A 23,011-nucleotide genomic window follows, 5' to 3' on the forward strand; every position below is an offset into this window, starting at 1 on the left:
AAGCTTTGTTCGGTAAGATATTTTTGTACATTTAAATACACAACTTTAATACTGGCAGGATGTGACAGAGAAAACAATATTTATTGCGTCATATGTTATTTGATAATACACAACATTTCACATTTACAAGAAACTATACTTCCCAGAAGTTATGTAAATGTTTATGTTTGAAACCCATTCTCAGAAGCTGAGTCAAATGTTTAATATTTATGACTAGCCAATTGTTTGCCAAGCTTTCTAGGAACTCTATAATAAACTCATTTTTGCAGTTTTCTAATATTTAAATTAACCAGATACTGTGCAAGATTCTCGAGAGATTTCTTACTGCGGAGTTATCTCTTAATTTTTTCGCTATTCCTTTTGGGTGATACAGCAATATTTCTATTACAATAAATGCATTACACTTACAAAACGACACTTATGGTAATTTGTTTTCCAATCTGAGGACATAGGCGTAGAAATAGAAATAAATTAGACAACAAATAGGCAGCGGGCTTACAAAAAACAACACAAAAGACGCTTTCAATTTTACAATACGTAATAAATATAAACAACTACAAAAACACCGGTATCAGTGGCGGAATTGAATAAACAAATAAGAAAATGCAACAAATTGCAAAAGCGCAAAAGTCGTAATAAAAACTAGCATACAAAACGAACTAAAGATGCATAAAAAAACGAAGCAACTAAAAGTGTCTAGTAAATATAAAAACACAAATGAACAACAATGACAACAAAACAGTAATAAGCAACCAAAAAAATAAATTTGTTTATTATTAACAAAACCGATTGATGAATTTGCATAAACCTAAAACTGTAATATCATTATTATTTATACAATGAGTTTAAGTTGCTGATTTCTCAGATTTAAAAACAAATTTAAATTGTGTTCAAATATTTTTAAAGTATCCCCCATTTTTCAAAACATATTAGGGGTTGCACCGGCGTACCTATCGATAACAAAGGCAAATCCGTAAAGTAGCTCAATGTGACAAAGAGCACGCACAAAACAACACGCACGCACATTTAAGCCAACCGCAAGAAGAAGCCGAACAATCCGGAGAATCTGCGATGAAAGCAGGAGGTGGAGAAAAGACGGAGAAAGAGCGTGCCCAAAGTCCGGGCTTACAGTTGTTTGATCCCACAAATCAGATTAGAGCGAGAGGGGGAGGGAATGGGAGCCTACTGGCATGTGGTGAACTGGTGGTGGGTTCAACGGGATGTCCCACAACACTTCTCGTCCTTGCCTATACAAATAAAATCGGAGGATCCGCACGGGGAAAGTGCTGCCGACAGCTGAGCCAGCAGATTTACATCAATCACACTTTTTATGCCACATCAAGCGTCGGGCACAAGAACAGTGCAACGGAAAGAGTGCCACGGCGAGTGCAGCGATGACATTTTGGCGAGACAGTCGGGTGACACGCAGACAGAGACGAACATCGGAGGAGATAGAGACGGAGACATCGGGCGAACGGACAGGCGTACGAACGGACGGACAAGCCAGTGGGCTGTGCCATGTAAATCCTTTAAAATGTCTACGGACTTGTTCAAAGATCGCAGCGCTGTAATTTCAATAATCTGTCCGATTCAGGACAGAGTGTAGATACAGATACGGACCAGTAATGAAAGTAGTATATTTTGTTATCCAATTATAAAAGCCTTGCACCAACCATATATATTTTTCAGATCCACAATACGAATAGTTAGAACCAAAGAGCTTCGTTTTTGGGGAACTACAAAATTTCAGGCGCTTAGCACCGAGTTGTTCCGAGTGTGAAAAGTGCAGGGCAGACGATCCGACACCAGCCCATCAGACCACGCCGTGCCGCAGCGGACCAGCATCAGCATCAGATTGCCAAGACCGGTACCGCCGGGCGCAGGTGCGAGCGGGATGGGCAGCTTTTGTGTGCGGACGAGGCCATTAGATGATCGCCGCGGCTAAATTTAAATGTCTGTGCGTTTAAGTTGCAAGGCAAAAATAAATCTACATAAAACGTAAACAACACACAGTTTCGTCTCAGGCTCTTGGTTTTTTTCGTCTGCTTGTAATGACAGATCACAAGATCCGTGTAGACGGGTTGGATTTGGGATGGGACGGAATGGATCGGGTTGTTGCCAAGGGGTTGCCTTCGGGGTCCGACAAGGGTTGACTGCTCCCCTCACACCTAAATAAATAAATGTAAATGGGCTTTTACACAGCCCAAACTTGTTTATGCAAAGAAAACAAACAGTTGATGATCAACATTTTGACAAGGTCTATATGGGATTTCCGCGTTATAAAAAGGAGCGGGTTTAATCTTACAATACATAGGGGTTCGCAGATGTAGTTTACTAGAAACGACCAATATTTAAATTGCAAGGGAATAATATACAGATATAAATCATTGCGATGAAGAATCACAAAATTAGACTTATTCGTTCTTTAAGTATTTTCATTTATAAAGATACATATGTATAAAAGCTCGCGCCATAACATGATCATTAATCTTTTTCATTTGGGAAAAAGTTATTAAAATCGCGTTTAGTCAGTAGAAACTGATGTCATCTTGGCCAATCTGTGATCAATCGATGACGGTCTAAATTGGTTTTCAAATCGAAATACCTCATGAATCTTATTAGTCAGAGGTCTCAGAGAGATTCCATAAAATTGGATCCACACTGAGTCATGTTAAAGCAATTAAGAAATCCAAAGGGAGAACAGCCTACGGAGTTGAAGACAACATTTCTTTTCCTCTACAATGACTTTAAAGTCCTTTCACCTTTGCCCTGCTCTTCACGGGTTTCCTCCCCTTCACGAAATGAACTCTCGTAGCTCCCTCTGTAATAATCGGCTCCCCCAAGGACTTTGTTCTCCCCCCAGCAACCCCAAAATATAATTTACATTTTCGTTTATTTTTAACATGCATTTGAAAGAGAAAATTAAAAATAGCAAAATGCATTTCTATAAAATAAATAACACGAGACAACCGACGCAACGTCCCCCCAATGAGGCCCCCACTGAAATCACAGTGGGGAGAATTCGGAGGGTTGGACGTGCTCTAAAGGTGCAGTTTGTGGTCTCTGCACGTCCGCATTTCCCTAATTTAATTTTCGTGTTTCAGTTCACGATCAATTTCATTCTAATGATTGTAATTAAAAACATTTTCCTGCGCCACCGAGACAGAAAGTTTCACGAAGGGGCTCGGAGTGCCGGAAGACGGAGTGGAAAGTGGGCGGTTTGACGCCCACTCAAGCGCCGTCGTATAGCGAAAAAATTAGCGCTTCGTTGAATGCGAAACGAAAAACAACATGAAATAGGAAGGGAAAGTCAGTATGAATCCCTAATACCCTTACAGTATGACCACATTTTATTTTACCAAATAAACACTTCACTATTTATCAACTGTATGTACATCTCATTCTTTTGCCACTTTTCCACATATTAGTTATTAAAACCACATTGGAAGGTTAAACAACCGAAGGAGATAGACGCGATATAGGAAACAGTAAAGTAACAAGGAATATATATGAAAATAAGTTGAATCTAATTTGGTGTTGAAATTTAGGGAGTTAAGTTTAGCCGACTAAGCAAGCATCGCTCTGCGGTTGGCTAGGAAAGGTAAGTTAATGACCATCAGTTTACTGAAATATGGAGGTAATATATGCAAACCTCAAACCTTAGGCGTCGTAAGGCAAACAGTAAGAACTTTTTTGAACCGATTCAATGGGATCCAAGTGAACTCCGTTTTTCGGTCTCCAAAGAGGAATCGGACGGAATAGCGAAATTTATAATGCTTTAGTCATGCAAGGATCATCAAATTCCCTTGATCACCTTATTTTAAAACAATGTACAACCCGTGGATGTATTGACAATAAACGAAATATGATCTGAAAATTTATGTTTTGGGTCCAGAAGAACACAGTATTTATTCTGTCCAAGGAGCGCCCACCAGAGTGTAAGTCGCCTGTATTGAGTTGATCTAGATCGTATCTAGATCGGATTGTAAGTCCGAATACTGCAGGCATAATTTAACACCGTCTGCGTACAAGTACACGCGATTGTTTTTTTTATTCTAAGGGAAGGACATTAATAAATAAGGTAAAAAGGAGCGCACCCGGAGAATACAAGAAATGCAAATAACTTAAAATTCAATTAAAAGATCAACCGGGAAACCTAATAAATCAAGTTACCTTACCAGAAGTGTTAAACAGCCTCAAATGCTTTACTAAAGTCAGTGTAGATCTAAATTATTTTTGATCAGCGAAAGTTTTTCAATGTTCACGTTTCGTTTTTCCTAATTATTTTCGGAATGTTTATAATACCCCTTGAAGACAGTGCAAGTGGCATAATAGTGGAACAACAGCAGCGACGTCAACGACGAGACAATGAGGCAGAATCCGAATAGCTTTGCTATATTTTTGCGAGTCTCGTGGGTTGTCGTCATGAGTGGGATGCCACCCCTCCCACCGCTACCTGCCCACCTATGCCGTCCTGAATTTCGTCAGATGAGGTCCCCACAATAAAAATAAAACAATTTATTCTATATGTACAACATCTTGAGACGACCCCGCCGCTACGACGGCGTCATCTGTTGTGCATTTCAATTTGTAATTGTAATTGCATTTTATATACATTCTTACATACATCTGTACTATGCAGACTCAATGAATTGCGGTGTGAGTGTGTATTATGGTATTTTCGATCATGGGACCATTTCGGCCACGTTTTCTTTGTGTCTGCACATTTGGCAAATGCTGCTTGATTGGCAACGAAAGCTGCCAGTCTCACGACTCGTGTGTTGCAAAGTGGCTTGAAGCTTGGTCAAGTGCTTATTTTAACAATAACTTCTAAATAAATGTAGGCGCTTTTATATAAATTACTCAACAACTTTAATTTAATGAGCTTCAATGATAATGAGGTGATGTATTAATATACTACCATTTTAAAGAACCTAAAGTCTAAGATGCTAAGATCAAATTTGTTGGGGTGCAACATATAAATCATAAAACGACATAGCCAACATGTCGGTCTATTAGATTCCAGCGTGTGCGCACCTAAAGAACCCAAACCCGACATCATCATTACTGCATACATTGTAAGTAATGGCCATAGTAATCGCCATCACATCATCATCATCAGCATCGAGACTATCATTACTGCATCCCGGATGCATGAAAATGCAAAAAGCTGCAATGTCAAATCCAGAAACGGGCACAATGACACAAAGCTGGCTGCAGATTGTGGGCAATAAAAAGCGGCCAGCCGAGAGAGCAGCTAACTTTCCAAATGCCAATACCGAACACATACATATGTATGTACATACTCTCATGTGGAACAAAATCACAGTCATTATGCATAGTATCTGTATCTGTGTTTGGTGAGTCTGATGTTTCCAATGGGCGGCGACAACGTCTCAGCGACATTTAGCTGAAAATGCAATAAACAACATTCCAATCTAAACTCCCAGGCGCAGCCGCACTCCCGCTGATTCAATTTACCCCTTTTTGTCTGGCCGACAGGAAAAAATAAAATAGCAACTACAGCGGCAGGCGGGTCATTATGCGCATGTGTCGCCCATTATAGTATAATGTCGCCGGCGATCTCCACACCACAATACATCCACTTCAGTTACTATGCATAATACTACTAAAATAAAAAGCGCAACCGAAGGTTGAGTAATAGTCGGTAAGTAGAAAAAGTTTTAAGCAAATATAGTTTTGAAAAAATAACTCCATCTTGCACACCCTGTTCGCTTTCAGTGATAGGTACCATCAGACAAACCAACTGGCAAACGTGGCGAAATGGCCTTGCGTGGACAGTAAAGTTAAGAGGTCAGACTAAAAATTAAGCAGGGTCACTTATTTGCGACGAGAGGAGTAGACGATAGAAATGTGGTGAGGACGAGGGGTAAAAACACGTTTCATCTGTTTTGCTCTTTCAGAGGGTTCTTTGGTTTTACAAGAATTTAAATAAATACATATTATATTATGTGTGTCAAAGTTACATTTATTATATGGAATTCTTTTTTCCTCCGTTAATGGTCTTTTGAAAACCTATATAGTTATCGAAGTGAAGATCGGCACAGTAGGGTAATACAATTGTCGGTACTTTGTACTGCTTTTCGCTCCCCGCTGCCGCTCCCTCCCACAGCCTCCCAATGACATTGTCAATGTCAATAACAAGATCGTTTCTTCGCTTCCTCTGCACAACCACTCGTATGTATATAAAGCAGGGGACTTGGATGATATGCGCATATGTTAAGCGATCTCCAAGGGGCAGACAGGCGGCGGCGATCTTGTTGCATACGCTTAACGGTTTTCTGGCTTTAACCTGGTGGCGTTATTTTCCCCAGACTCCACTCCATGTGATTAATGGGCCCAAACGAGCGACGGGCAACCGACTTCACCTTGTACGGGTTATGTTTGTGGTAAATATACATTTATGTATATGGGTGGAGGAGACGAACTTTGACGACTTTTGTGAGCAATTAAAAAACTATTACGGCGGCAGCCAAATGGCAAGCTGCATTGTTTGCTGTCGAGTTTTATGTGCAACGATGACGTTTTTATGGGCGCCACACGAGTGTGGGTCGAGGTCTTTCCCTTCCTCACACTCACACTCTCCCTCTAGCACTATGTCTCTCTCTCTCTCTCTCCCTCTCTCTCCAACTCCTCTATCCGTCTTTGTCTCAGGAACCGTTGCACATGCGCCCGACTCTGTTTTCCTGTTTTTGTTTGTTTCGCTGACTTTCCAGTGTGGAATGCGGAAATGCTTTATACCCGTAAGTCTTTCGGTTTCTGTGTTTCTGAGCTCTTTTATTTTTAGGTGCATAACTCAAAATGCACCCTAATGACACACATAAAGTATGACACTCGTGCCGTCTCTTTTCCGCTTTTGTCTGCTTGTTGTGAATTAATTGATGGCCATTAAACTTGGTTTTAATGAAAGGGAGTTGGGAAAGCAAAAGGCGGCAACCAAATTGCCATTGAAGGGGTTACCGCCGATTACTTATACAAAAATGAAAAGTTAAAAAAAAATAAATTATATGACAGATGGAGTATGCTTATTTATTGCCATATTTTCATTATAACTCATTAAGTACAAACTATTAAACGTTCGCTGTGTTTATAGCTCAGCAAGCTCCGTCTTTAATTGTCCTATCAGTTACGATGTCGCCTCAATATTATGGTTCTAAATGATTCGTCTGGTATTTAACGAAAAAAGGTTTACGTCAACAGTTTAGTACTTTATGATTTAATAAAATAAGCACCCTGCTTTACGATTATGTTTTAATGAAAAACTAATACATTTTATAATGGTTTAACTTTTAATTAAAAGGTGAAACAAAATGAGGAAATCTAACGTTGACCTTTGACAAAAAATTAAATGATTACAAAATTATTTATATTATATTATATTATTAATTCGAAACATAAAAAACTTGGTAATTAAGTACATAAATAAAAATACGATATATACATTAACAGATGGCAATGCTATAAAGATACTAAAATTTAAAGCGAATGGGGTTAGGTCTGGATACGAAAGCTCACATTCCGAGACAAATCGAGAAAATTCTCACTCTCGGCGAATTAAGTCTGCATTTTTAGCTCGATCGCATTCGCAGACTGCGGCTCTGTCCGTCTCTTTCATTTGCCTTCCGGCCGTCTCTTTCTTCCTCGCGATTCGAACTCTGGACTTCGACTGATTCACGCGCCGTTCACATAACATGAAACGTGATTTTTACATGGAGTGTCGATGAGATGATGCCACGATTAATGCTGCTGCGGCTGCTGCTGCTTCATCGACTTCATCTTCGTTTTCCTCTTCATCTCGGACATTCTTGACAACAAAAAGAAAGAGAAACAGCTACAGACATTGGAATGTGGCAGCGCCACTTTACACCCTTCGCATTGCGATTGTCGTCTGCGGCTGCAGCTGTTGCTACTAGTTTATTGCATACATCTACAACCACGTCGTGAAAAAGAAGAAAATTCTGGGAGCGCAGGGTAGGGAAAGTGCCTCCAGGGGAAGTGGAAACGGTACGGCATGTTAACTGTCTCCGGACATAAGCGCATACAAAGGAGCCCAGTGGGTACCGAATCACAAAAAATATGTACTTTTGTTCTCGAAAACATATTAGACATAAATAAAGCTCTTATTTTCGTCAATTAGTTTGGTTTAAATCAAACAGGATTAGAAATAAACCCCAGTCTTCTGTTTTTGCTTACAAGCTTGAACTATACGATTAAAATGGGGGAGAGCATTTGGTAGAGAACTGGCCTTTTTCTTATGAGTTTTTATTGCCCCAATCTTATTCGCGACATTATTTACGTACGCCACATATCGTCTCGTATTCGTATTCATTTCCGCTTTAATTTCTGATTACATCATTGCCCAGCAGTCGGCCATCAATCACACGCACAAAACGGAAATAAATATAGAACTAAAGCTAGTGGGAAAGCGGAAGTGCGTCTAATTGAGCAACTGACAGAATGTGCGCGTCTGTGGCGAGTGGTACGAAGCGAGGGGCACGCCCCCAAAAAAGAAGAGCCCCCGGTAGTCTGAGACTCCGAGATTCTGAGACCCTGCGACGCCCCTCATGGACCCTTACCCTTGTTCTCCTCACAGATCCAGTCTGCTATCTCAATCAACGTCTGGGTGACTGACTGGCTGGCTGACTGGTTGGCTGGTTGGCTGGATGGATGACTGACGGGCAACACGTGCTCACCGCAACCAGTTGGCCATTAAAGTCCCAAAACAAAACAAAACGAGCCCCATCCATGGAAGAGCGAAAAAAAGCGAACTGCAACAGTGCGAATGCGAATGAATCTGGGAAACCGCGTAGGAGAGTTAGGGCTCCCTCCTTAACTCATTAAAGTCATCCCTCAGGAGCCTGGGAAAATATCAGTTGCCACACATAACTCCCGCCCAAAAGGCGAAGGATGCGAACTAAACTGATAATAAAAGGGATTCCCACAGGCGTGAGACTCTTGGGTAGTGATTTTTCACATTGACAAAGGGAAATAAAACTGTTTATTCTAGCTACAAAAGCTTATCGATTTCCCTGAAGTGAATGCACGAGCTCGTAATATCGCTACGTGATAGATAGGTTAAAGGTTGCGACGAACTATTTGTATAGCTTAGTATCCAACTAAGATAGTAGCCCCCCGTTTGTAGGCAAATAGTGGATTCTTAAAATACATAACTACTTGAAACAACTGAGTAATTAGGTGGACTTTCGAATATGCATGGCAATTTCTTTCATTTTTCATTTATTCCATTCCATTTCACACAAATGAGTTCATTGTAGCTTTTCAGCTGCACTCGCATGAATGGAGGCCACTTATGGCTTTATCAGTGACCAGAGCACAGATCTTTCGGCCAGGTTGCCTTTCCAATTGAAACTGTTTCCGGCCCGACTCGATTCCACCGCAGAAAAACAAACCACAACTACAATGAGACGGCGACAACCACGAGGCGTGGAGAGATACATTAGAGCAATATAGAAATGTTTGTGCAATTGCAGTGGCATACCGCATGCCACATGGTGCCACACACTAATAGATCCCCGTCCCACCGCACTCCCTGGCCACCACTCCTCTCCAAGGCGTCAACCGTCGTCGTCTCTAGAGTGGTTCCCATGTGAGCGAGTGTGTCTGCTCCAAAACTGTGAAAATGCCCAGACAGTGAGTGTGCAATTGAGCGACTGCTGCTACTTCTATTTCTACTTCAACTTCTGCTGATGCGGTTGGTTGCCTCCTCCACTTGCCACCCGCCCACTTCCCGGGTCCGGTGGAGATTTGTGTTCCCCCACGGAACCTACTCCGTAACCCCAACTTATAGGAACCCCAACACATAAGAAGCTTTATAGCTACAATGCTATGGAAAATTTTGAAAATAAATCAATCACGAATGGCACCTTCTCGTAAGCCGCCTTTTTATTAATGATTGCAATTCCTCTGAAGAACATTTGTTTAAGACATGAAGCTGACTGGATTTTTCATCCTAGTCGTATCTCTGTTCAAGACAACAATTAGTTTAAGATATTCCATAAGTGGGGGGTTCTTAAATCCCCCTGAAAAACCCCTGGATCCGCCCATGTTCACCACTGATGCAGTTGTTGTTCTTGTTACAGCTTTTCCTTGCTGCCAAGTTATTATTATTGCAGTTGTTGTTGCGACAGACGCGCCATTTGTTACACATTATTTAGAATCAGAGGCCATTTAACACCAACTTCTGCCACCGTTCGCCCACTTTTTACACGTTTTCCCCCTCATTGGACGGTCTCCGTTTTAGTTTTTGCTCCATCCCATTTTACCCAGTATTTATGGTAAGCAAGTTACTGGAAAGTGGGGCATGCGGAAATACCAAATTGAATGTGGGAGCTGGGCATGATATATCCGGAACCAGGGGAGCTACTCCCCTTTTTCTATATCTTTCGGCCGGAGAAGGCTGCTTCTAGCTCACAAATTCCCCATTGACAATGAAAACAGCATACATTTCTTAGGAAAAATTCCAAAACGTCCCCTTCTAGTTCAACATCATTGGAATGTGACACAAATTAAGCACAACGAAAGAGATAGATGTGGACAAACAAAACTACAGTGGAACTTTCCAAACCATTTCTGTCTTTCAAATTCGTAGGAAATCGTAATGGATTGTTGGGCTTTTAGGCAAGTTAATTCTAAGTAACTTTTTCTCAAAAGATTTTAAATTTAATTTGCTATCGTTTATTTTCTATTTTTCAATGTTTCTACAACAATATAATATCATTTTTAAATAATATTAAAAAGTTTAAAGGTGAGTCCCAAGCTATTTTACTGTAATCCGTTGAAAACATAGAATGGAATGTAACTTACTTTGATCGAGAACAATGAATGACACCGTCTCTCGCTTTTCCTTGTTGTTATAAATTTCAAACACGTTTCGATATTTTTCTTCACTGCTGCCTTGGCACTTTCTTTCCAGCTTGTGGCGAAAGCTTTCTTCTTTGGCAAGAGAAAACCCGAAATTTGTAAATTCGGGAAAACCCCGTAGACCAGAGAGGTTGAGATGGGAGAAAAAAATGCACGCGGGATCGGAATTCCGATTACTTCTATAACTTAATTTTCCTCTCTCTTTCTGTGGCTTCGAGTTCCCTGGTTTCTGTTGTTGTTTGTTTTTTCTGACTAGCAATTTGATTTATTTAGGTTATCATTTTTCTTGATTCTCTCGATGTTGTTGTTGCTCCCTTGATCTTTTGTTTGCAAGTATTTGTGGTTGTTGTCACATAGCATTCCTCACTTTTTCTCACATTTTTCACATTATTTTTACTTTCACACCTTCGCGGCACTCGATGATCATTTCACGTGATCTCAATCATGCATTTAGACGTCGCCGATCTGAAATGGGAGAATTAGAGATTTAGAATAAGAAAATTAGAATTAGAATTAGAGAATGCTTTCCTAAAATAATTTGTTAAATTCTATTGTGTAACAATAATATTATGATTTCGATTATGTACATATGTACATACATATATGCAACACACAATTACTAGCCTAAAAATAGTATTAACGAGTTTACTACTTGTGTCTGCCAAAGAAACCTCTCCCAACTCAAACTTGCAACGAAGTACAGTTGAGCCACTAACAACTGCAGTGCAACCGTTATCCAATTAACAAATTCCTTCGAATCACTTGAAACCAAGAAAAATAGCATTCGTGCCACTTTAATCCACCTGAAAATCCATAATTTAAAGCTAGGCTCTCATTCTGATAGCAATATCCATTTGGCCCCACCCAGAAACAAAGAGACCAACAGCACTGAAACTTTCAAATTTCGCGCCAATCCATAAGAAAAGCCACAACAACAAATTCGTCAGCCAAGCGAACAAAAAGTCATAAAAAAAAAAATATCCTATCAATTTAGGGAAAAACTTTATCAAACAACAAACTACATTTTATACAACATCACCGCCGCAAGAATGGCAGGAAAGATAGTAGTTATTGGTTGCCACTCATGGGCCACGCCTTTTTCTAAAAGAGCAACAACAACGACTCAAGTACATATAGCAAATATATAAAGTGCAACCGAATAATAAAAAACAAAACTCAACGTAACAGAAGTGTGGAAAAATAGAGACGAATAGTGAAGCGACATTCTGACAGTTTGATACCTTTTCTTAGCCGGCCTAATTCAATAATTCAATAAATTGCTAAACAACTTTTTAAAGCAAAGTGTTTGGTTGTCATATGCTACTAGTTTGCAAAATGTATAAACGTTTTCGGTACATTGCATATTGGCTTTACTACAAGTTAAGGTAAAATAGTTATTATACATGTTTTTTACTATTATTATTGATTATATTTCAAAAGTTACAAATAAATATACTGTTCGCGCACACTCTTTGATTTTACAACTTAATGGGTACAAAAACCGTCTGCGCCACAAACAACAACAAAAGCAAGAAAAACAAGCGCAGTTCAAGCATCAAAAAGCTGCCGTCACGCCCCTCTTGAGTGAGCTTGCCGCTCACCACCCCTGCCTCCTCTGCCCCATCAAACGAGGCCAGACCTACAGCGTCTCTCTCGCTCTACCGCTCCCCCGCTCCCACTCACTACCTCACTCCACAAGTCACGTGGGGTGTTGTGTGCAGCACGCGAAATGCAAAAAATGGAAAACTGCTGAACTAAAGCTAAATAAATTAGATAGTTTATTTTGGATTAATGCATCTTATTAGCAAAACAGTTCTCATAAGCCCCATATACATATTTAGAAACCTAGGTCTGAAGTAGCATGTTTTGATTTTAAATATGTATAACGTATTCAACGTTTTTCCTATCCATTAATATTTTATATAACAAATACATATAACAAAATCGTTGTTTTTAAAAACATACTCTTTTTAGTCGACATTTCAAATTAGATCCTATTTTTTCACCATAATTTTTCAAATGTCCTCTCATTACCTCACCAAGATCCTCCAATTTAAAAATTACAATTAGCACAAAGCATTCCACAAAATTTACTGTAAAACATTAAATATACAGTAAAACTAATTAATTGGCTTATGCACTTGGAATAATAAACACGAATAAATATTGGCTTGTGCTTACGAATCCGCATATTTAACCAAAAATTCATTTTGGTCAATGCAAGAAATCAACACACAAAAACTCACAGACGCTCGCACAGGCCGGCATTAAAAATGTGCTGCAGCAGCAAATGGGAGAGCAAAACTGGGAGAGCGCTTGCACACGCGAGAGAGATAAAATACAAAATACGAGACATGCACAAACAACAAAAACGAAAAACAAAAGGGAAAATAAAAAAAACGCCAGGCGTGCAAGAAGCGCAGCACCGACGCCGGCAGAAGCAGAGCGCCGGCAACCCTCGAGATGACGTTGACCCCGAAAAATGACGCGAAGCGCAATGTGTGAAAACGAATGCGAACGGGGACGAAAACAAACTGAAATCTAATAACGACCGGCGCGAGTGCAAGCGAGAGGCGAACAGCGTCGGCGTCTGCATGCTTCGATCTCTTTCTCGCTCTCTCCCCCTCCACCAGACGCTTTTTTGTTTTGCGGATAGACGTGCTAAAGCGCAGTGCGTATAAAAACACGCAGACAGGACGAAAACCCGAAGAGCAACAACAAAGTGCAAGCGCAGTTAGGCGGCGGCCAGACAGAAAGAGACAGGCATACCGAGCGCGCGCAAACTGTGAAGACAAAGAGCGTAAGAGCGCGCGGAGAGCGCATGTCTGCGATAGCGAAAAGGAGGAAGGAGAATTTGGCAACGAAAACGGGGTGGTGGAAAAGGATGAGTACGAATGGAAATTGCGTAGGAGGAGTGCGTTCATGCCATGCTAAAATATTTTCCACAAAAAAGACCATCAAACTCCACTATTAATAATAAATATCGCATTGTTTTAATATGTGAACACTAGGGCACATTTCTAACCCTCATGGTGAGCTACAAGTATTGTTCAATTTGTGGACATGTAGAGTTTAAAACCTTATTTAAGTTTACCATAAGTACACGATAAAATTCCTGTTTTGCTAATAATTTTGTCTGATTATTTATAAATATTAGTTTTAAATTACCCCAGATGTAGTAAGACAATGGCGTAAATATGTAAATTATATAATAACAGAAATAATAATTTCCTTCTATTATTTTTATATCTAAAACGTATTAAAAATTTGTTTTTTTTTATGGTATCCCTTAACTGTTATCTAGTAAAAGTTGAATAAACAGTGTTATAACAGAAATAAAAAACGGGGGTTCATGAATTGCATTGCACTTATGAGTGTTTTAAATATGTATGTTTGTTTTGGGCATGAATAAATCACGATTTACATGGGTTAAGTATAAACGTACGGTGTGGAAAACGCGGAGGCTGTGTGTGTGATAAGGGCGGTAACTTTGCAGTCTCACCAAGAAATGGAAACATAACTATAATCGCAAAAAAAAAAATGGAAAAGAAAAAGATCATAAACTACTTCAAACACACATAAAATAACAAATCGAACTTCTTCACAGATGGAGGCGGCCAAATAATTTTTTAAAAATATTTTTTGCCAAGCGCCAGCAGAGGGACAACAACAACGAGCGCAAAACGCAGTCGCTTATGAATGGAAAAAGAGACTGTCTCGCTCACACCCCACAAACGCATGTGGCCGTGCGACAGAGAGAGAGCGATAGGGACAAGGAGAGAGAGAGAGTGAGAGAGAGGGAAAAGGAGTTTCATGTGTGTGTGCGAGTGCGGAGTGCAGAAAATATCGGTGTCGTTGGCCCTTTGCTGGTGTTTTTGTTGCTTTGTTGTTGTTGCGGCGCATTGTGGTACAGTGACTACCAAAAAATACTAGCAGGCACCTCGTAAAACGGCCCAAAGAGGAAGCGGCGAGGAAGAGGAAGAAGCAGCAGGAGGACAAAAAGAAGAGGAGGGGGAGGCAGCAAACGGAAGCGGCAACGTCGCCCAAATGGGTTGCAATAAAAAACTACACATGCGGTTGTAAAGTTGTAAAACTGCGGACGTAGTTCCAGTTGTAGTCCGTAGTTTCCAGTCGTAGTGGTTGTAATTTGTAATCGAGTGTTTACACTCCCTCTGCTTTATATCGGAACATCAGAGCATATTATCCAACCACAACAAATTGTTACAGTGCATAGAGTAATTTTAATTGAAGTCCAGAGTCAACCAAGTCGTATTGCAAGAAGCCATTTTAACGACATCGGCTAAATATTTAAATCATTATAGTATGTACGAGTATGAATGTATGTACATATACATGCTATTTTAAGCGATACACCAAAAAACGAAATATGTATAGATTAAATGCATTTTATAAACGAATACATACAATATTTATTAGGAATTTTTAATATTATGTGTAACTTTAAATATTATCTGTGTTTCATTTAGAGAATTTGGGCAACCGAATTCAGGAAATTTTTGTTGGTTTGTGCTTCGTGTGTAGTAAATGAGCTGCTAATGAAGAAGAAAGGGGTGTGTTGCAAAAGGGGTCCGAATACGAAGGAGTACGAATCATCAAACGACGCCGCCTAATTAAAAAACCATTAAAAATTTAAGCCACCGCCTATGTATGGGAGCTTATAAATACATAAATTTTCAGCAACGGCAACGGGCCCCCAAAAATAAGAAAAATAAAAATAAAAGCCAGAATGAATTACCTTACGAAACAAACAAGAAGGCAGCGCGCGGTAGCAGCGATAAAAAAAAGCCAGAGAAAAGGGGAAACTAAAATGCAGTCAAAGCACATTGGGTTTAGTTTCGGTGAAACTAAATTATTTTGAAAAAGAATAGTTATCTAATGTTAGTTGAGCCTTAAACTACAATTAACAATTTTAATGGCCAACTCAATTTGTAAACCGCTTAGGTCAAGACTATCCCTATCCATAAAAATGTTTTCCTGCACTATAGGGTTTGTATTTTTATTTTGTATTAAACCAAATACATATTTAATTTTAACGTGGTAAAAAGCGAATTGTATTCGAGAGATTTATGAAATATGTACAATTATAAGTGAAAAGGAGGACCTTTTAATCTCCAGTGACTGCCAATTTTAAAGTTCTCCAAACTGGATTGCAGACTAATTATAGACATTTTAGACTCAATTAGGGGCAGTCAATTAGGGGAAAAGAAGTTCTCGGCTTGGCAAAATTTCTGTTGCAGCCGCAATTCCAAGGATTGCGATTCGGGCCTGGAACACTACCGATCCGATCCAACGCCCATTGGCCAATGTGCAGAGTCAGCGTGGCAGACGGGCAAAAAAGCGGAACATCATGGAAATGTGTCTAAAAATAAACTTGTGCAACAATGTTGCAAAAGCAAACATCAGCAGACAGTCAGTGACATAAAGTGGGTGCCGCCGGAGGAGATGGGACTTTGCAGGGGTTCGGGGGTTGTGGACCGACCCGGCCAGACAAGAGTGGAGCGCTCTTGGCCAGACGGCGGCCTTTCTTCTGGCCCTTCTCCCCCACCGCCTTCTTCTGGCCATGTCCCTCGGTCTGTTTGTCTGCTGAGTGGAGTGCCGCAGTCGCATTGTTTGTGGAGCGGTTAAAGGGGCGGCAGCAGCGACAATAGCTAAAAGGAGCAGCCGCAACAGCAGTGGCATGCTTGGCTTTTGTACCACGAAGCCTGGTATACCCTTTGCTAAAAAAAATATTCATGAGCACAGGAAACATGTAGGAAAATACATGTAATATTTTTATATATTTCAGACAATATTCTTCTATTTTTAAGACGAGAACTAAACTAACAATTTAATACTGCAACATAAAACCAAGATACCATATATTGGAAACTTATATATTAATTTTGTATCAACCTTCCAAGCACTTCTATAAAACCCCTATAAAGGGTACGAAAACACGATATGTGGTATATGGAGTGCCACGTTGGGCGCGTGAAGCACGCGAAACGAGAGTTGGGTGGCTATAGAGCGGTGAAGAGGAGGGGGCAGAAGGTGGACGCGAAGGAGGAGGTGGCGCAGTGTCCGAGAAGAGGCACAACAAACAGCCAGAAGAAGCGAGGAGCAGACCGCGTTCACTAATCGCTAAATTTACGAGTACAGTTAAAATAAAATCATAAAAATGTCTTCTCGATGGTTGTTGTTGAGGCAGGCAAACAAAGCGAAAGAGACGGCGTGTGGCGTGTGATAAGGACGGCCAGAGGACCAGAAACAGAAACAAGGAAGAGAGTTGAAACCTGGGTTTAGTTTACAATTTACATGATGAAGTAGTTCAAGAAGTTGTGGCCTGAAATTTCCACGAAACACTTGGGAAACAACTTCCCGGGCACACATCATTTTGTACAAAAAATAAAGAAAGACAAGCAGGCAGGCAGCCCGCCACAGAAGAAAGAGAAGACAAGACGACAAAAAGGAAGACTAAAAGGGTCCGAGGGGAAGAATTTAATGAGCAAAACTCTACGCCACGAGATCATTGGCGAAATAAAGTTTTATTTCAGGTTTCCTGGCCTCACACATTTTTCCACTTCAATGGAAATGCGAATAACAACAAAAACAAGCAACCCAAGTAAAGGTGACAACGTGCGAGATTAAGGCAAAGTGACAGGCAATTGCCGAGCACAAGTTATTCATGAATAAAGATTTAAGCGAACCTCTGAAGCGATTGCGGTGCGGACTACCCAAAACTATTAAACTTGATAGTAAAATTCGTTAGTTTAATATCAGTAAATAAATGTATTGGCTTTACTATTCACAAGTATCCGGGTACATTCTCCATCATTTTTGAAAAATCCTTAAAGTGCAATCCGAAGATCACCGATCGTAGAATAAACGAAATAAAGTAACGGGACAGGCGAAGGTCATTCACGGGCGAAAGAACGAACTGAAGCAAAAGGCAAACGAGAATAACGGCAACATTGTTGACGCCCCAGCGATTAGAAAAGAAAGCTAAACAAACACTTGCAAAACGAAGAGCAACATATTAACTTGAAATAAAAAAAAAAAAACGAGCATATAAACAACAAAAGCAAGGCGAAATGCCGTCAGCAAATCCAAAAGCCAATCAATAGATATGCAACGCGAAATGCCCACGCACAAAAACACAAGAAAATAAGAAGGAGGGGACAGCAAGGGAGAAGTGAGCGGGCGTCGGGCTTATCTCGTAATGTTTATGAAAATGACTATAAATACAATACAAAAGCTGCGAAAACAAGCGAGCGAGAATGCTAAGGTAGATTGCACCGACTTTGAGATACCCGCAACCCCCGGCACGATTATCAAATACAGCCTTTAATATATTGTACCTAGAGAATCATCAAGGAAATTAAATAATTAAATTATATGCATACACATACTCCAACATATTAGCAATAGTTTTAAATACCATATTTGAACGAACACAACATACCCATTATTATCTAACGGACATCAAACCAAAGCGCAGCCACCCACCCAGCAGCGCAGTCGGCGTCGACGTAAGCAGCACACAAGCAAAATGCTCCAAGCGCCACAGCACACACTCGCCGAACACACACATCGCCATAAAAAGACAAACAGCAGCACGCACTTTATCAAAAACAAAATAGAAGATCTCTCTCACTCTCTCTGTTGCCTGCAGCGTGTGGCCGCAAGAGGGAGACGGCATGCGTAGAAATGCAACCACGTGTGATGTTTATTACACCAACACACACTCGAAAGCTGGCAACGGAAAATAATAAACGAATGTCAATACGAAAACGGAATCTTTCAAAACAAGAAAAACAAATAACTGCGCAAAGCGAAATGCCGAAAAAGCAAAAACAATGTGCAGTGGGAGCGGGACGGTCCTATCTGAGCGACAGAGACAGAATTAAATTGTCAAAAGGAGAACGGACAATAAAAACAACTAAGGGGCAGACATTTGTTGCTCATATTGCTACTAACAGGGTCTTTAAATTGCGGAAAGGGTATTATCATGTCCGTTAAGTCATGAGATATTTAAAAAAATTGCTAATACTTATTGAGGTTTCAAAAGTATTTACATGAAAAAATGTGCAACCTAAGTAAACGTGAAAGTTCATTAAACTTAAATGTATATTCCTATAATATTATCATGCCTAAAATGTATCAAGCATGACATTGAGTCACAAGTTCAGATTTTCTAGTTACTATCTGGTTTTAGGAAGATTTTTGAGGTTTTCGTAAACATTTTTCAGATAAAAAATAATGATGGAAGATTATATCTAAAAATATATTGCTGACGGAAATATGTATATAAAATGTTGGTTAACTATAAAGTTTTTATAGCGGTTGCCAATATATTTCTTCAAAACATTAAACGTCAAAATAAATAATTTAATTTTACTACAAAGGTGGGTGATAACAAATCATAGGATGTTCTTACATATAATATGATATAATCAGATCTAAATTCCAATCTGCCGCGAATTAAGTAATATATTTATTTCATTTGTAAATATCTAACATACCTGTTACGTGTTACACAACTAAATCACTAGATTAAGTAAATCACTACATAAGCTTACGTAAATATGTTTTTTATTAGTCATACAATGTATTCCCACATATAATTATCAGGGCCATGTTCCAAACGAGTAACATGGCTAATCACGGACAACTAGTTTGATAAGCTCTTAATCCTTACTCACCATCCGCAGAGATTGCCCATAATCTGGAATCAAAATATCAAAACAAACAACTTGCCATTGGCCAATTGTTGATTCTTGTGGGTGTATTCTCATTGGATGCGTCTGTGTGTGTGTGCGTGTGTGTGTGTGTCGCCGAATGAGATACCGAATAAACACTTTCACGAGAACACGGCCCATACAAAATGATCACAAGATCCCGTAACCATATAAACACCACGTCATCGCCTGTCCACCGCCCATCACTACCCCCTCACCAACACCCACCCACGTCGACAAGCTTACCCCCTAAATTTCCTGTAGCTTTAGTTGCCATTCGCACCAGCAGTTTATTATACCTAACTTTTCCTATAATACATTTGTTATTGCTGTTCTTTAAATCACATAGTGAAAACCATAATTGTACACACTCGCACTGTAAGAAACAAGTTGGTGTGCACAGTTGCGGAAGAAATATTAAAATTTTCGGTGACTCATTGCTTAAGGATCGTTAAAAGTTTTCAAAAGCAAAATAAGGAAATGCAATGTAATTAAAATCATATCAATTCAATTTAAAATGAAGAAATATAACGATGTAATCAAATATTTTAGTATTTGCACACAATTTTCCTGCAAGTTCCAACTATTAAGAACTATTTATGTGGCAGATCTATTATCATGGCCGCACTTGTAAGTGTATTCGAGGCTCATGCGTAGGCGACTGCCTACTTCCGAAGGGAAGGTGAAATCGGGGGACTCTCGTCATACGACCGGCTGACGAACGCCGACCATGTCATGTGTTGTTGGCTCCAAGTGCGCGCGTGGAGGGGCTCCATGCGTTACTTTTGTTCCTGCTGTCGCCAGCACTATTGTTATTGCCATGGCTGTTGCGCCTGGGTATTATTTACTTGGACCTTAGACCCTCTTCCCATGATAAGATTCGGGAGCAGCTGCGTGTAATGATGGGTGGTGGGTGGCGATGTCTGGGCGGATGGATGGCTGTTTGAGTGGTTAAGAGATGCGAGTCCACATGTGAATCACTGTGGCTGCCCTCGCATCGCTTCTTGGAACAATCAATTCCGATTCATTCGATTTTCCGCGAGTCGAATGCAAATAAAAGCACAATTAAGTGCGGTTGGTACAGCGAAAACAAGTTGACTCACTGCAAATACGTTGCATTTCGCAATGGCAAAACAAATAGCAGCTACACGGCTTGCGTAATTAATACCAATTTGGGCATGATCCAAAACGCACAGCTGAACGCTGTACAAAATGCCAATAATCAAAATCATTCCCAATCACCTTGGTGATCGGTCAGCACTACAAAAATGTGTGTACATGTTTTTATGAAATTTATCTGCCACATGAGTCTGAAAAGTTCACTAAGCACGTGTTAATGTTAATAAAAAAATGGTATACTTTTGATAACTCATAAAACTCACCAATTATTTCAATGGATAGTTTAAAATGAAACGGATCGAATTATATTATTTTTGTATAAATTATCGGACAGTCGAATTTCACTGCCATTGCTGGTCCCATTAATAAACAGAAAAACAACAACAGCAGTGCGTGCATGCATGTGTGGGCAGAAGGGGGCGGGGCAGCGGGAGGAGTGTGGAGCGATTAGAAGACGCGCGTCTAAGTTCAAGGCCAAGCAGTTCACAGCATAAGCAGTGAAGGCAGCGGCAGCAACAACAAAGGCGAAAAAGCAGCACCAGCAGCAGGGCGGGAGTGCGAAAGAGAGGTGGAGAGGGGAAAAGAAGCAAACGCAGCTGAAAAAAGTGCACACAAAATTATTTGGTTGTGTGAATGTGTGTGTGTGCTCTTTCGCAGCGAAAAAGGTCAATGACACCTGTCTGTTTGTTTCGCTCGGCTCACACCCAAGCACACACACACACACAGGCTTATCACCGGCCACTCTCTTTCAGCAATCGCGCCCTCTCTTTCTGGCCAGCGCGCAGCTACGTTTAGACATGTGGTCAGAGCATTTTGTTTTTTCTCGCTTTAAAAGGCATTCGTGTTGGTGGCGGCATGTGTGTTTTTGTTGTTCGTTTCGGCACTGTTAATTAGTGTGGCCAAATTATGCGCTAAAGCCGCCAACAACTCGATGGTCATACGTCATCAACAATAGCCGGACAAACAATTTCCGGTTTTTAGCCACACCATTAAAAAGCCAATATCAGAAATAACATACACGAAAATAAAATAATAAAAAAACGGAGGAACAAAAGCAGGCGCAATAACAACAAACTTGGCCCGGGTTCCGTCATTGCCTCATCCTCTATAGATCTCTTCTGTTCTTCTGCTTTATTTTGGTTCTATTTCAGCAATTTGTTATTGCGGCGACTTATTTTTGTCGCAAGCACGCACACACACTCACACTTATGCTCGCACACAGAGCAGGCAGGCAAACTCGATTTAAAAATAAATAAATTACGCACAAATACAAATACATTGGCCAACATTCTTTGGGCCTCGTCAAAAATATAGCATGATTAATACAAAAATGCGCAATTCTCTGCTGTTTTTTTCTACTTCGGTTTGCCTGTTGTTTTAACCCCACCTCCCAATTTTTTATGGCATTTCTCTCTTATTATACAATAATAACGCAAATATAATAAGAGCACAGCAAGTGGGCAGTCCAACGGCATCGCAAATAGCAACAACAAGCACAGCGGCACGCCAATTAGTGCTTATGCTTTTTAATTAGCAAGCGGACCCATCCCCAATTTCCCCATTTCCCACAAAAACACTTACACGTATTATCTCCTCGCCAGTTATTTGGGAAATGTCTTCCTACTTTTCACTATTTCAGTACACCCACAGATCTATTGATCATCTATTCGTTGTGGATAGAACACAGGTTTTAAAGTGCCTAAGTCGTGGGTGGGTGAATCTCTTTCTTTCAGAGGAAAAAACCTACTTTTGATCGCATCTTTAGTCACAATAATCTCAAACTGTTAAGGTACGATACAAAGTGGAAAAAGGTGGAATTAATATTAAATGTTTGTAAAATAAGAAGCACCTAGCGGTTTTTTCAAATATCTCACTGCTTTCCAATCGAATGCAAATCTTATATATCTTAAAGATGAAAAAGCAAATCTATTTATAAGGTCACAGTTCGAGCAAACAGTTTAAAAAGCTGGAGCGAATGTGCTAAGCCGTTTGAGAATTGTTTTATTTTCCAATGCAAAAAGAGTAAGAGCTTTAAAAGTATACTGGATAAATTGGGCTGGTTTAGCTCAGCTATTTGGTCACACTAATTACGAGCTCCAAAATAAAATCAAAACTGCACTGTCATGACTTTTTGACAAATGCTGAAAATGTGGTGTTCAACTTAGTTGTTAATTAAACACGTTAAAAAAGGGCGTAGACCACACATTTTCCAAAAATGATTTAAGAATACAAGACCGTTAACCGAAATCTTG

At 40.0% G+C, this 23,011-nt stretch overlaps 1 protein-coding gene across 1 annotated transcript in view; it reads right to left on the bottom strand.

Moving 5' to 3' along the window:
- LOC6553414 (insulin-like receptor) overlaps positions 1 to 13,899 on the bottom strand; it is a 37,463-nt gene extending 23,564 nt beyond the window's left edge. The window contains exons 1-2 of the mRNA XM_001979230.3: positions 12,937 to 13,899; positions 10,846 to 11,367 (exon numbers count right to left, since the gene is read on the bottom strand). The gene's annotated coding sequence lies outside the window, so the exon portion shown is untranslated. The remainder of the gene's footprint in view (positions 1 to 10,845; positions 11,368 to 12,936) is intronic.
- Positions 13,900 to 23,011: the final 9,112 nt, after the last annotated feature.

The sequence above is a fragment of the Drosophila erecta genome, unplaced genomic scaffold, assembly GCF_003286155.1.
Source record: "Drosophila erecta strain 14021-0224.00,06,07 unplaced genomic scaffold, DereRS2 tig00000000-arrow-pilon, whole genome shotgun sequence".
Taxonomy (NCBI): domain Eukaryota; kingdom Metazoa; phylum Arthropoda; class Insecta; order Diptera; family Drosophilidae; genus Drosophila; species Drosophila erecta.